This window comes from Haliotis asinina, chromosome 14 (assembly GCF_037392515.1).
Source record: "Haliotis asinina isolate JCU_RB_2024 chromosome 14, JCU_Hal_asi_v2, whole genome shotgun sequence".
In the NCBI taxonomy this organism is placed as follows: Eukaryota; Metazoa; Mollusca; class Gastropoda; order Lepetellida; family Haliotidae; genus Haliotis; species Haliotis asinina.
Genome location: NC_090293.1, coordinates 13,182,139 through 13,196,121, shown reverse-complemented (window position 1 = coordinate 13,196,121; position 13,983 = coordinate 13,182,139).

Sequence of the window (13,983 nt, the reverse complement as noted above, 5' to 3'; positions counted from 1 at the left end):
ACCATGAAGAATTTACGAGTAAATATGTGGGTAAATTGTTGTTTAATGCGAAATGAATTCTGTATATTTCGTTTGCATTTCAATATTCATGTTGTGATTACCGTGGGAGAATTTTTTCATTCCATCCTCATGAATGTGTATGGGTTTTTTTTTCTTTCGCGGTTATATATTCATAGAATCAGAGAGAAATAGAACCAGTTTCCGTCAATTTAACCTCTTCATTGGTATCCAGGTAAGTGTATAAATGAATGTAGTTTTACGCCCTACTGAGCAATATTCCAGCAATATCACAGTAGAGGACACCAGACATGCACTCTGAGGTACAAATGCTTTAACCACTAGGCTACCCAACCGCCCCTGACCAAGTAAGGCTTTTTGAGAAAGATTACATATTGTCAACGTGCGAAAAACAGCGGTTCAGTTCTAGGCTGCCTCGCCTTGAAACCGGTACCCTGAATATTTCGGTGAATAATGTGAATACGAAATGAAGGCTTTTTAATGGCGCAATCAGAAATATTCAAACCATGTCACATCGGGCTGTAAATGAGTGAGTAGTGTTTTAAGCCGCCTTTAGCGACATTTCAGCAATGTCATGGCGGGGGACAGCAGAAATGTCAGGGATCGAACACGTCGTGACTAGAGACCCCTTTGACTACAAAAACACCCACTAGTCTCTAAGTGAACAGTGGGCTGAGAACCACGGCCATGGATACATAACACAATCAGCCAGAGTCCACAAAACAATCGTAAGTTGATCGTAACTTGTGTACCGTAACGTAAACTTACGACTTTCGTACGGTACGATCGCTTTGTGAAGCGGGGCCCAGATTCCGATGCTTCCACCGGTGTCAGTTTGGTCGGGTCCAACATGTACTTCACGATACATGTCTCTTCTGCAACGTCATGCCCACATGCTTAACGTTGCTGAAAGAAATATACACGTTACTTACCCATAAAGGTTACTGGACAACCTACATGTAAACATCAGAGTTTTAGCAAATGTCATATTTGAGGTACTTATGTGTTCCTTGTGCAGTTCAGGAAAAAATACAGTTTCAGCTGTGCCCGGTAAAACTCTCAATGTCAAATGCAACGTCTCTTGAGTTATGAGCGACTGTTTCAGAGCTGTGCTCTATTCAAAGCCATGTTCCTAGCCTGGGTGCCAGGATAATAATGGTAGAGGCAGGGATTTACATAATGGCTTTGCACTTTGAAGAAAATTAAAACCCAAACAAGGCATGATAAAAGACAACTTTGTGTTGATCGTAACTTAAAAACCCTGAACCTTTACAAAACATCATTATCAAACGTGTTCATGTAAATGTACATCAGATTTTGTTGATTTCAACAATTACATGTGTGGGACTTGCAACATCAGCGGGATTAAGGCCGGGATTTTTTAGAATTAAATGTTCTCTGATTCAATTTCCTCCTCTCTGAAGGTAAATTGGCCTCATTTCTGTAATCTCAAAACTTGTATGAAATATTATTTTTTCCTGATATTTTTTACCTCAATGACATGTTTTCATGTTTTCTGAAAGGCTTTCTTTGGTAGCATCAGTACATAATGTTTGGACCTAAACTAAACTGAACTATACATATGTTTAGACAGATCAGTATAAAAACATACGCAAAACAATCGTTTTTGTTCAGTTGAAATATTAATACACAATCATTGTATTAATAAATTTAGTTGAAAGTTGAAATTGTACGTGACATTTGTGTCATATAGACCCACATGATAATCATCTTCAAGTTTGTTTAATATTACTCATTTAGTTTACTCATGGCGAACTTAAATATTGCTGAGTCAAACTAAAGTCACTCACTCACTCACTTACATTGCAACTTGACAAGTCGGTCAGAAAAATTGCATTATTTATGATCAACCATGAGATTAACACATTTACAGTTCCAAGGGAATATCAAAAATGATTTTGACTCCATGTACCCTTTAAGCAGTATTTGAATTTCCTTCAACCTGTCTTCCTGGAGTAGACAGTGCTTGGACTTGGTCTCAAGGTGTGAGCCTCTGCAGGTGTGCAACACTGCCAGACCACATGAGATGAGAAAATGATTCATGATATAGCATCAGTCCATACTTCTGAAAATGAAAGTCGATAATTTATCTAATACTATTTTTTAATCTTTTCACCAGTCAGTGTTGATTGTTGTTTCATTGTTTCGTATGTTATTCCGTATTTTGTTGATCTTGCTTTTTGAAGTCATGTGGATCCTTAATTGTGATTAGGCATTGCACAAACCGCCTTCAGTTTACAGTGTTCCTAGTAGTCTATGTCATTGTCTTGGGTTCCGCCACATTCTAGACGTACAAGTCATATTAAAAAACGCAAAGAAAATCACCAAACAATGATGCTGTCAGTTGAACAATACGAAGATTTCTTTAGGTTGTGAATAGGAAAACGATTATGGTAACATAAAACAGCTATAGACTGGTGTGGTGAAAGAGCATTGAGAACAAGGTGAACGATGCCTCTTCATCCCGCGTGCCTCTTCCCATCCTCTGTGAAAGGTTCAGTGACTCAGTTCAGGAGATGCTGGAACCAATGCCACCTAACACAATTAGGTCCGCCAGTGACTCATGGAACCACGGTTCCAGAAAATAAGTATATATCATATTTGGAAAAAGAAGAAATATTTTCTTTCATCACGAAACGACTCATTGAATACCCGACTTTTATAGACGCGGACAGCCTTAGCTGGAACCATTACAAGAATCCAGTTTTGTGGGAGGTTATCAGATGAAAGTGATGTTCAGGGAAAACACCACAAATATATCCCAATTATTGATTACAGTAATCTATATGCAGAAAGTGTAACTTAAACTACCAGAATTTTACGTCATTTACAAAGCCAGTGGAATTAATTTTATTAAATGTTCCAATCCAGGTTTTAAGGAATCGGGTTGAATCGCAAGTGATATGGCCATAACGAATTCCAAAGCCGTTTCTCAAATTGGTCAAGTCAAGTTTTTTAGTGACTCTCGTTACTCCTCTGTAAGTCAACATTTTTATACGATCCCCTCCGTCTCACCCTTTGAAACGTCAACACTGTCTACGGTTTCAACCGCAGCTTTCTCGCTACTCGCTATTAGCATCATTTGGGGTTTCATTGAAGTCTCCAAATCCAATCAAAAACCAATCACATGACACGATGGTATACTAGGCCGACGTGCAAATAATAGGTTTTCGGTTTTTCTGGAACCGAACCCATGGTGATTGTCTTTGACTGGAGCCATTCTGTCTCTTGTAAATCCGCAGTAATTTCCTGGTGTTCAAACATTTCTAATCACGTATGTATTACGTATGTTTTATTAAACATTCGCTTGCGTAATGCTCTTTGCTGCGCGGTAATGGCTGGGAGGCTGGGAGTTATTGGTGAAAGCGCTACTTGAACCAAGGACTTGGGCTTCTGGAAGTGGGTTGTGGCGGGCTGCGCGAAAGCTCTTCTAACCTATCAATTTACCTGCGGAGATCGTCCGCTTATATGTGGGAGTTTGACATTTTGTACCGGTATCGACTTTCAGTGGAGTGAGTTGTTTCCCTGTAAACACGTTGAGAAGATACTTTCTCTCGATCTTAGGTCGCATGGATTACATACTAACATATGTATGATGTCGTTGGGACGTTGTTAGATTTCCTGCCATTTCTATGGTGTATTGGATGGGATGGTTAAGTCATCCACTGTGACCAGTCGATCCCCAGTGCTCTTGTGACGTGTGGGTTGCGGTTGAATCAGTAAATATTGTGCTTGCGTGCGTTAGTGAAAGTTTATTTTCGAGAATAGGGCTAACAAGTAACAAGAGGCAAGTCGACGCAAACAGGTCTTGATTCACACATGCGCGTGTTGGGGGGGATATGGTTCTGTGTGTATGTGGATGATTGTGTCGTACATGTGTGTAGATGTGTGTGGATTTGTGCACAATGATATATTTCTTACTCTACACGTGCATGTACCTGTGCATGTGCATAAATGTGTGAAAAGAGAGGCTTTCGGAATGTACCGTATTGTGGTATTTCGTGTGGTATTTCGTGTATGTTGTGTGTGAACGTATATTTGTGTGTTTAGCACTCTAAGAAAAATGTGCCTAACTAAATCCCCTCAGACAATATCCACACATAAAAAATACAAGTCCTCACGCGACCATTAACTACTTTTCACACACTAGAAAGACTGTATTCACATAAAACAGCAATCCCAGAATGGAAAGCTACATCATCTAGTATTTATACATGAAGTAACTGGGTTCTCAATATGAACATTACAGTCTCGTTATACAATAACCCCAAATATCGAGTATTTCCATAACTGAACGAGAAGTCATCATTTCTAGGTTTAAACACAGAAAGAATTTTATACCCTTTAGTAGCAACAGTGTGTGTTGGGACTCTGTTCCTTTGAGACAAATGCATGCTTCATTTTTACTGGATAATTTTATAAAACCTCGGCTACCGAAGTACGACAATGGTGCCACGAAAATTGTCTTTATGATTATACTGGTCAAAGGGAGACAACTCCTCTCACCATCCTTTCTCTGTCCCCAACGGGGACTGAAATGAGCAACAACACATCGACTTTGCATGGTTCGTTGTCGAATAAAATGCATACAAATACATACTATATACGGTAAGGTGGCAGGGTATAGTATCATTGGTACACCAAAGGAGCCGGCGAGATGAAGGTATGCGTTGGGTGCTGGGCGTATGAATATGGTACAGGGAAGAGCACACCCCGTGTTATACGTCCATACGTGTCACTAGCCTTATATACTTGCAATGTTCACGACCTGGTAATGTGTGCAACTGTCTCATACCCCTTCCCGATGAATCTGCCTGTCGTTATAGTATTGTCGCACGGACTGAGATGACCGGGGTATTGCAATGTCAGTAACAGAATGTAAAAAGCGGCTGTAAAATCACCTTAACCTTATCGATAGCATTATTCCAGCAATGGCACAAACACTATCCGTCTTTACCCACTGAAACTGGTCTAAAATAAAATCTTGGCGTACAATACATTCATTCCAAGCACTGCTTACCCGCCAACAGATACACTGATGCGACGAACGGGTTGTCAGTTTAGCTGTCTTGGCTGACACTTGTAATCGTAACCCAGTTGCTTGATCGATGCTCGTGATGTTGACCACTGGATTGTCTGGCCCAGGATCGAAAATGTACAGACAGTCACCATGCCTGGAATATCGTCGTGTGCAGTGTAAAACAACAAGCAGTCAAATAACAAACCAGTCGGTCGATGTTGAAAATATATAAACAACTCCATTCACGTTTCAACGTTTTCGAAATGAAGCCAGAAGAGAACTGGAATTTCAGCAACCCATGCATTCCAGCAATTTAGGAGATGGAAGGTGACTATTTACGATGCCAGAGTAAAATTTGAACTCCCAATCTCATTGCCAAGTCATACGACCAAGGCAATGGACTCTTCATTGCGTGTGATAGGTATTCTCTTATACTGGAAATGCATGCCGAGTGAGTGAGTGAGTGAGTGAGTGAGTGAGTGAGTGGGTGGGTGGGTGGGTGAGTGAGTGAGTGAGTGAGTGAGTTTAGCTTAACGCTGCACTCAGCAATATTCCAGCTATATGGCGGCTGTCTGTAAATAACCGAGTCAGGACAGAGAGTTCAGTGATCAACATCATGAGCATCGATCGGCAGTTGGGAACCGATCACAAGTATCAACCAAGACAGCGAGCCTGACCACCCGATCCCGTTTGTCACCTCTTCCGACAAGCATGGTCGCCTTTCATGGAGAGCATGGGTTGCTGAAGGCATACTCTAACACGGACCGGGTGGAAATGCATGCAGAGAACATCATAGGTTTCATACGGAAATGAAAGCAGCTCACGTCATTCGTCAGTACATGATAGTACGGAAGTCTTCTGTGCCAGGTTTATCGGGTGACCGGAGTGGCAATTGGTAGGATCCAGACGTTACACCGTTACGTCAGGATAGCGACAGACAGACAGATACCGGCAGACACGGCATATATATAAACAGGGCCGATATCGACAGATAGGACATTCGGCAGATAGGTCAGATATCGGCAGACAGGTCATATATGGACAGACAGGGCATATATCGGCTGACAAGACATATATACACAGGCAGTAAAGACATCGGCAGACAGGGCAGATAATGACAGACATGGCAGATAATGACGGACAGGTCAGATATCGGCAGACAGGGCAGATAATGACAGACATGGCAGATAATGACGGACAGGTCAGATATCGGCAGACAGGGCAGATAATGACGGACAGCTCAGGTATCGACAGACAGGGCAGATAATGACAGACAGGGCAGATAATGACGGACAGGGCAGATATCGACAGACAGGGCAGATAATGACGAACAGGTCAGATATCGACAGACAAGGCAGATAATGACGGACAGGTCAGATATCGGCAGACAAGGCAGATATCGACAGACAAGGCAGATAATGACGGACAGGTCAGATATCGGCAGACAGGGCAGATATCAGCAGAGAGAGCAGATACTGATTACAAAACAGTCTCGTTTCCTGTTTACTGGGTTCTATCCTATTACGCATTTTAGCGTGATAACCGGTCAAAAATGTCTCGACTAATTCATTTAACTGGATACATAATTATTTATTAATCAGTACGATTTGATACGTCTGAGCACTTGTATATTGCAACACTACGGTATTTGTGCTCTTTACAAACACGTCGTACAGTGTGTTCTGTCGTACATCGTGCTTTGCCGTACAGCGAGCTCTGACAAACAGAAACCTGGAAATCGTTAAAACGAAGCTCTGCTGCTAGAAAACGTCTGTTAAGGTACTGATATTACACCAATCTCATTGTGCATTACAGAACTACACTGAATACGTGCGAAAAGACATAACAAGTGTAACTAGTGAACCAGATGAATTGTGAATCATTTTTCGACTTCACCAAACGGGGGCAGTGTGTGATTTCTTGGTGAAGGTATGGTGACTAAACCTCGACATAAAATATAGAAATACCATCTTCTTATGAAACAAGGAATTGAAATTCAGTGTAGCCAGAGTTGTTGGTGTGTTGTCTTTTTTCACTTTCACATGAGAAAATTTGGATCGGCTGAAAGTAAGTCATTGTCTGATTAGGTTAAGAAACCTTGCGTTTCCGAGTCGGCTCTGAGCAGTTAGCCATGTGTCATTGTATCAGAAGAAGATCGTTGATAACAAGGTTTTCATTCTCAAGCCGCTAACTGTGACGTAATTAGCGTCAACAGATAGAGGACATTGCGCCACTTACTGACATTTTTCGAGGGTCACATTCGACTTCAGTGACCTTGACGTTGAGTTATGGTTTCTGATGATGCCAGGTCTCACGTCTTGATACAAAAATATAGGTTGGGTTCATAAAGCTGATAAAACTTTCTCTCTCTCTCTCTCTCTCTCTCTCTCTCTCATTTTCATGAATTTGAACATTCTCAACACTTTGGCGGCGCATCCCCCACTCAAACGAATGCTGCTGGCACAGAGAAGATTGCCTCAAGTCATTGTCTCGAGCACTGATTGCCTGTTCCATCCAACAGTGTGTCCCTTCAAGCATTCTGCGTCCGCAGTTGTCATGGCGCCTTGGTGTTGCACCAGTTTCACTTGACATGGCACTAAATGAACTTGAACCTGACTGATGTGAGTAGTGTCAAGTGTCAAGCCATGGGGAAATCCTTTCTTTAGAATGACGAGCGCATGTGAGAGGCCATCTCCTGGTGTTTCCTCTCCCATCGTGATCTTGCTTAATCAGTGTAAAATCTGTCTGCGTGTGTCTGCATCGGTCTCTCTCTCTCTAGATCTCTCTCTCTCTCTCTCTCTCTCTCTCTCTCTCTCTCTCTTGATGGACCGTGTTGGTGGGAATCCACTTGTTTTGGGAGGTGACGAGAGATGTGACACACCAGATCATTGTATGAAGTATGGCACATACACCTTGATGGATCAGGACAGAAGAATTTTGGATATACAGCTTGTCCAGGTGAGTGAAACTAAGTGAAGTCCCAAGGAACTGCTGCACGTGGTATAAAGATTTGTGTACTACTTGACAAGTATGAGATGAGCCACTACCTGACAAATGACCCTAATTTGCATACATGGGAACGCCCTCCAGAACATTCCATTTGAAGAAGGAAACGGGTTGTCGTCTAAATATTGAAAATTGCAATTCCTCGTACGAATCGTGTCGTGATGGTGTTTTGCTAAATCGCTCGACGAGACACGTGTTAAACAGTAGCGGTATTGATTTCACGCTACGGTCAGCATGCGTTGCACGTGCTTAATCGAAATATTCCTGTACCCACCAAGCTTATTCGTCCAGATTACTTGCTCCGCCTGCTGGTCACAAACGCAGTCAAGCAGTAAAAGGTAGAAGTATTGACAACACATGTTGTGCATGATGTTCCAGCTGCAAAACGGTGGTCTATAATAAATGAAATCTGCAGCGGACGAGTAAGTGAATTACATGTTCTCGCTTTTGTTTCAGAGAAATGAGGTGAATTGACATCACATGGAACTTGAGGGACTGCATCACAGATGGCCATGTCTCAATGAAGAAATACTTGAAACAGCAGCATACACACAAGAAACAATTCTTTGATTCTTTGAATGTAACCATTGGTAAGGATATTAATAATAATATAGGTTATTTGTAATGCGCTTGACTCTACAACACTTGGGCATGCTGTAACCGCAAACACAAGAGAGTCATTAGTACCAAAGGTGAGATTAAAACTTGAGTTGGAGCAGATTTAATCAGTTAGAGCAGATTTAATCAGAACAGATTTAATCAGAGCAGATTTAATCAGATTTAATGTCTGTGGGAAAGCAGCTGCATATACATAATGTATTTTGTGTTAATCTCCTTTTAAAGCAGATTATTGCTGTGCATCAATTACTATTTGCCAGTATTCATAAGATTATCTTGTGATGATAATATGGTTAACATAAAAAGCACAACTGATAAAATTGAGTTATCTGTTCTACATAAACCAATGTAAATATGTGAAATGCGATGTGGACTGTTTGGATATGAAAACTGTTGTCTATTACAAAATTACACATCCCAGTTGATGCCAGGAGTTGGAAAGAACCTGCAAGCAGCAGCTACAAAATGTGTATGTGCTGCAATTCGTCCTAGGATGAAGTCGACGACAAACCGTATGTACTGGGTAGAAGCCTCATGTAAAGATGATCCGAGAACATTTAACATTTAAATGGAATATATACATATTCTATTGATCTGTCAACGAAGGGCAGTAAAACTACTAGAAAATCACAATATGAATTCAAACCAGCTTGTTAACCAGAAAGGTAAAACTAATATCACTATTTAGACAATACAATATAAAAACGGGCTATAGATTGCCAACAACAGAAGGAAGATCACCACACTAGGGAGAAAATGTCCTTTCACATCAACAGCATGCCAAATGTGACCAGTGAACAAGTCTAATTCATCTGTTATACAGTCAGACATCAATTTACAGAGAGTGCACTACGATACTATACAGGTACGCATGCCATTGACCATGATGACATAAATTAAGAAACCATACAAACCTTTCTTGTAGGTCGTCAAAAGTGGTTACCTTGTGAGAGATTTGCCAAACCTGTCTCCAGTGTATCAGACGTATGCATTGGAGGTTTTCCGCAGTGTGGTCAATCACTCTGCGCCTAAGAATATCCTATATTTTATGCTGCGATGATGGTAAGGTGAGATATGCAGAGAACCCCTACAATACAGTCAAATGTCGATGAGTCAAATCGATGGGGACCAAGTAATAAATTCGACTTATTGATATATTCGAGACACATGTACACATATGTCTATGACAGTAGAAAAGTACGTGATCGAGTATTGAACAGTTTCTTTACTCAGCACATCATCTCCTAATTTAGCACGATGTAGCAATACAATAGGTGACATAGATATTGAAATTGAATAGTACATAAATACGAGGGTTGGCTGAAAAGTTCTCAGCCTGAGCGGTTTTTCCGCACCAGGTAGAGACAGGTGTTTGCCACCAATGAGGACAATCATTTAGTGAATCATAGACACAAGAACTACAAACGTACTAATAGTTTTATCTCAACTACAGCTCTTTTGGTAAACCTACCCTCTGAAATCATCAGAAATGGACAAAACTGAATACAGGGCACAGGTGATGGCATCAGTCTTTTGGGATTCCAGGGGTATTCTGCTCATTGATTATCTTGAAAAAGGTCAAACTATCAACGGCAGATACTATGCTGATCTACTGAACCAGTTGCGAGAAGCAATCAAAGCCAAACGACGAGGGATGATCGCTAATGGTGTCCTCTTCCACCAAGACAATGCGCCTGTTCAAAAATCGGTGGTGGCCATGTCAACAATCCGCGATTGTGGCTTTGAACTCATTGATCATCCTCCTTATTCACCTGATTTGGCTCCTTCTGACTTCCACCTGTTCCCCAAAATGAAAAAGGAACTCGCCGGTCGCCATTTTGCACGTAATGATGACGTCATTTCCGCTGTGACTGATTTTTTTTAGGGCAGCTGAAGAAGATGTCTTCCTGACCGGGATTCGGGCCTTGCAGCATCGCTGGCAAAAGTGTGTGAACTTGGAAGGGGACTATGTAGAAAAATAAATTACAAACGTGGACTTTGTAACTTTTTTTCACAGTGAGGTTTAGAACTTTTCAGCCAACCCTCGTATGAACACATTTCCATATTAGCACAATGAAATGCGAAACACATGTACCTCTCAAAATCCTTGAACAAATATCTATGGCAGTCGATACATCGTTATACATATAGTTGGTACCGTGTTGAATCTGGTAGAAGCAAAAATGTGAACTCACTTGTGGAAAAAGTCCGACATTAATGCTTGTATCTGTGATTTATTCTTACATTTCTGCACAAATTTCCCTACGCTTGCCAAGTGGGATAATGTTCATTTTTTTGTATCTGGGACCCACCCAAGAAATTGAACAACTCGTCTGTCGAGGGATTGTGTGTAACATGGGGGTGGGAGATGGGGAATACCCCTCTTGCACACGTTCGGGTACAGTGAGCATACGTCCGTATAACGTATCTTTTCTCCCTACACTTTTAGCGTAATTGTAAACCATAAGTGCGACCCCTGTAAAACAAGTCCTGGAGAGGCGTGGTAGCTTCTTCGGGTAACTCGCCTTCCCTCACTCTTTCGGCTTTGTATTGGAACTCATACGGTGTGTATGGCAGACACTTCCAGATGTTCTTGTAAAAGACCTAGTCGATACATGGTGCGGTCGTCTCTGTCTGCCAGGGTAGTGCCCGAGCCAAAGTGTATTTTGACGCAGACGCAGGTCTCGCAGAATTTGCTCAGTGCGGTGGGGATATAGTTGTGGGGGACGCGAAAAACGAGCCTGCCGACAGACATGTTGAAAATCTTACTGCCGCTCAGTATGACGTAAGCATTTGCGTAAGACGTTCCAACAGCGATTTCAAAATGAAATGGTTCTCATAACCCTTAGCGTAGGGTCATAACCCTCCGTTGTCGTCGTCGCCGTTAGTGGTCGTGGCAAAGTTTTGAACGGGCGTGTCGGTACACACCTCCCCCTCGTGCAATGCCCGAGTGTTCTCGGGGATACCATGTCGTGACTTCGGAGATGGTGGTAACACGAGGCGTGAAAAAACATGTCCGACGAGTGCCTCGGTATCGGGACCATCTATGACTAGTTCGCATTTATTATCCGGGGGTACGCACAGTGTTTTCTTCTCGGCACGCCAAGGGCATGGCTCGCACAAATACCCAGACTCCGAGTCCATACACTTACTGCAACCGAGCTGAAGAAGGCATAGATTGGGTATGCCTATGGGTATTGTTTTCATCACACATGGATTCGAAATCGCAAAAAATGTACTTGGTGAGATCGTAGTCTATACGTTCTTCCTCTTCGACAACGTCGACAGACATGTGACATCGGTGCGATGAACAGACTATTACACCGATGACACATTTTGTCTTTGTCGTCTTTGAGACACTTGTGGCTTGCATTTGTGTCGGTTTTACATTTGGGACACCAGAATCTGTTCTCCCCACAAATACAGTTGGCGATATGATATGAAACATAGGGATCCCATTTTCGGATGGATTATCAGAGAAAAATTATTTATTATTTTTATTAATTTGTGAAGTTTCTTTCTTGACTCTTCGCTGGCAGAGAATCCATACTCAACACAAAAGTCACGTACTCGCAATGTTCTTTCTTAATGCTAATATCTACCAACTTCTCTTTTCAACCTGTGACATGATATTCTTACACGTGTAATGTAACGGGGCATTATTAAGATACTGAAGGACAAACTATGCTTAATAGTTGAATATACATGTAGTCTAGTGCCGTCATCAATGCCACTTTTACTTTTTTGTAAAAAAACTCATTAACCAAACTCTACCTACAGAACAAAATTCTTGAGAGTGTACACTTACTTATTTATTGCAATGTAGATCCACTTACCCAGTTGGGCGCATGGATACATTTTGAAAAAAAACCCCCAAAACCTAACACGTGTCAATGACCTGCGCATGGTCATTCGGATGTACTGATACACTATGATGTAGAGGCCCCGTTGGGTGTACTGATACACTGTAATCTAGAGGCATAGTTGGATGTACTGATACATTCTGAAGGAGTGACAATAGAATGAACTAGATTGGCTCACGTGCGCTTCATGGTTACTCAGCGCTTTGCCCATAGGAATGACAAACACCATTCTGGCAAATTTACGTATTGCAGATACTGATCCCTTGTCACGCTGAAAAGCAAATTATAAACTTACATGAATACCACACCCTAAATATACATTCAATGAACTAGAACAGGTATGAAAAACAAATAATGAACTCATTTCTGTGTTAGAATATTACACCGGGGAAAGACTCTCCCGAGAAGAAATTTACCATGCAATAAGATGAGAATACTGGTGGAACGCTTTCCCTGATTTGTTCTGGGCCTTTTCCATACAGGTAGTGCCATAATATCTGAAAGGCTCTCAAGATCCAAAGTGTGAGTGAGTACACCTTTCAGCTTGGCCTGACCAAGTGAATACTAATGCTTTGCTCGACCGTGTCATAACTGGTTATTCTGAAGGGGTGCACTGTTGCCAGGTGATTGTCAACATGTGAGACAAGGTCGCCGTTTGACATATCAGTGTCGAGAAATTGTCAGCATTGTCCTAACGTTTTTTCAACGAGAAGCTGCAGGTCGTTTAATGTTTTCAATTCGAGCTTTTAGGCTGCGAACGGCAGCAGCAGCAATCAAGTGATAATTGAACTGAGTGTAGTGAGTGAGTGAGTGAGTTTAGTTTTACGCCACACTCAGCAATGTTCCAGCTATATGACGGCTGTCTGTAAATAATCGAGTCTAGACCAGACAATCCAGTGATCAACAGCATAAACACCCATCTGAGCAATTGGAAACCGATGACATGTACCAACCAAGTCAGCGAGCGTGACCACCCGATCTCGTTAGTCGCCCCTTACAAGAAGGGTACCCATGAAGAGCCACTTCTTCGTGGCGGGTGCTGGGTAACGCTAAGTGCTCTTCTCCCATGTGGACCTGGGACATAATGTGTCTACAGCACCCCATTGCTGGGCGTAAGAGGTGACCAAATTGGACAACTCATTTGCTGTGGATACCGCCCCCGTGTCGGTGGAGCACGGGATCCTGGTGGTTGAGGGCAGTTGGGGTCTTTAACTGTGGTCCGTTTGCCCAACACACCACTTCGGCCCTTACTTCACCTAGATGGGTGGTAGAACCGACCCGGTTCTATCAATCGGTTGGTCATGCCGAGCCCTGAGCACCTAATTGTTATTGCTCTGTGATTATTTGGCTTGGTTGTTTTGTGTGTTTTTGTATACATTGTGTAACGTGGATTTGTAGATGTGAACAAATTTGCCTAGATGCTGGTGGTAGGTAATA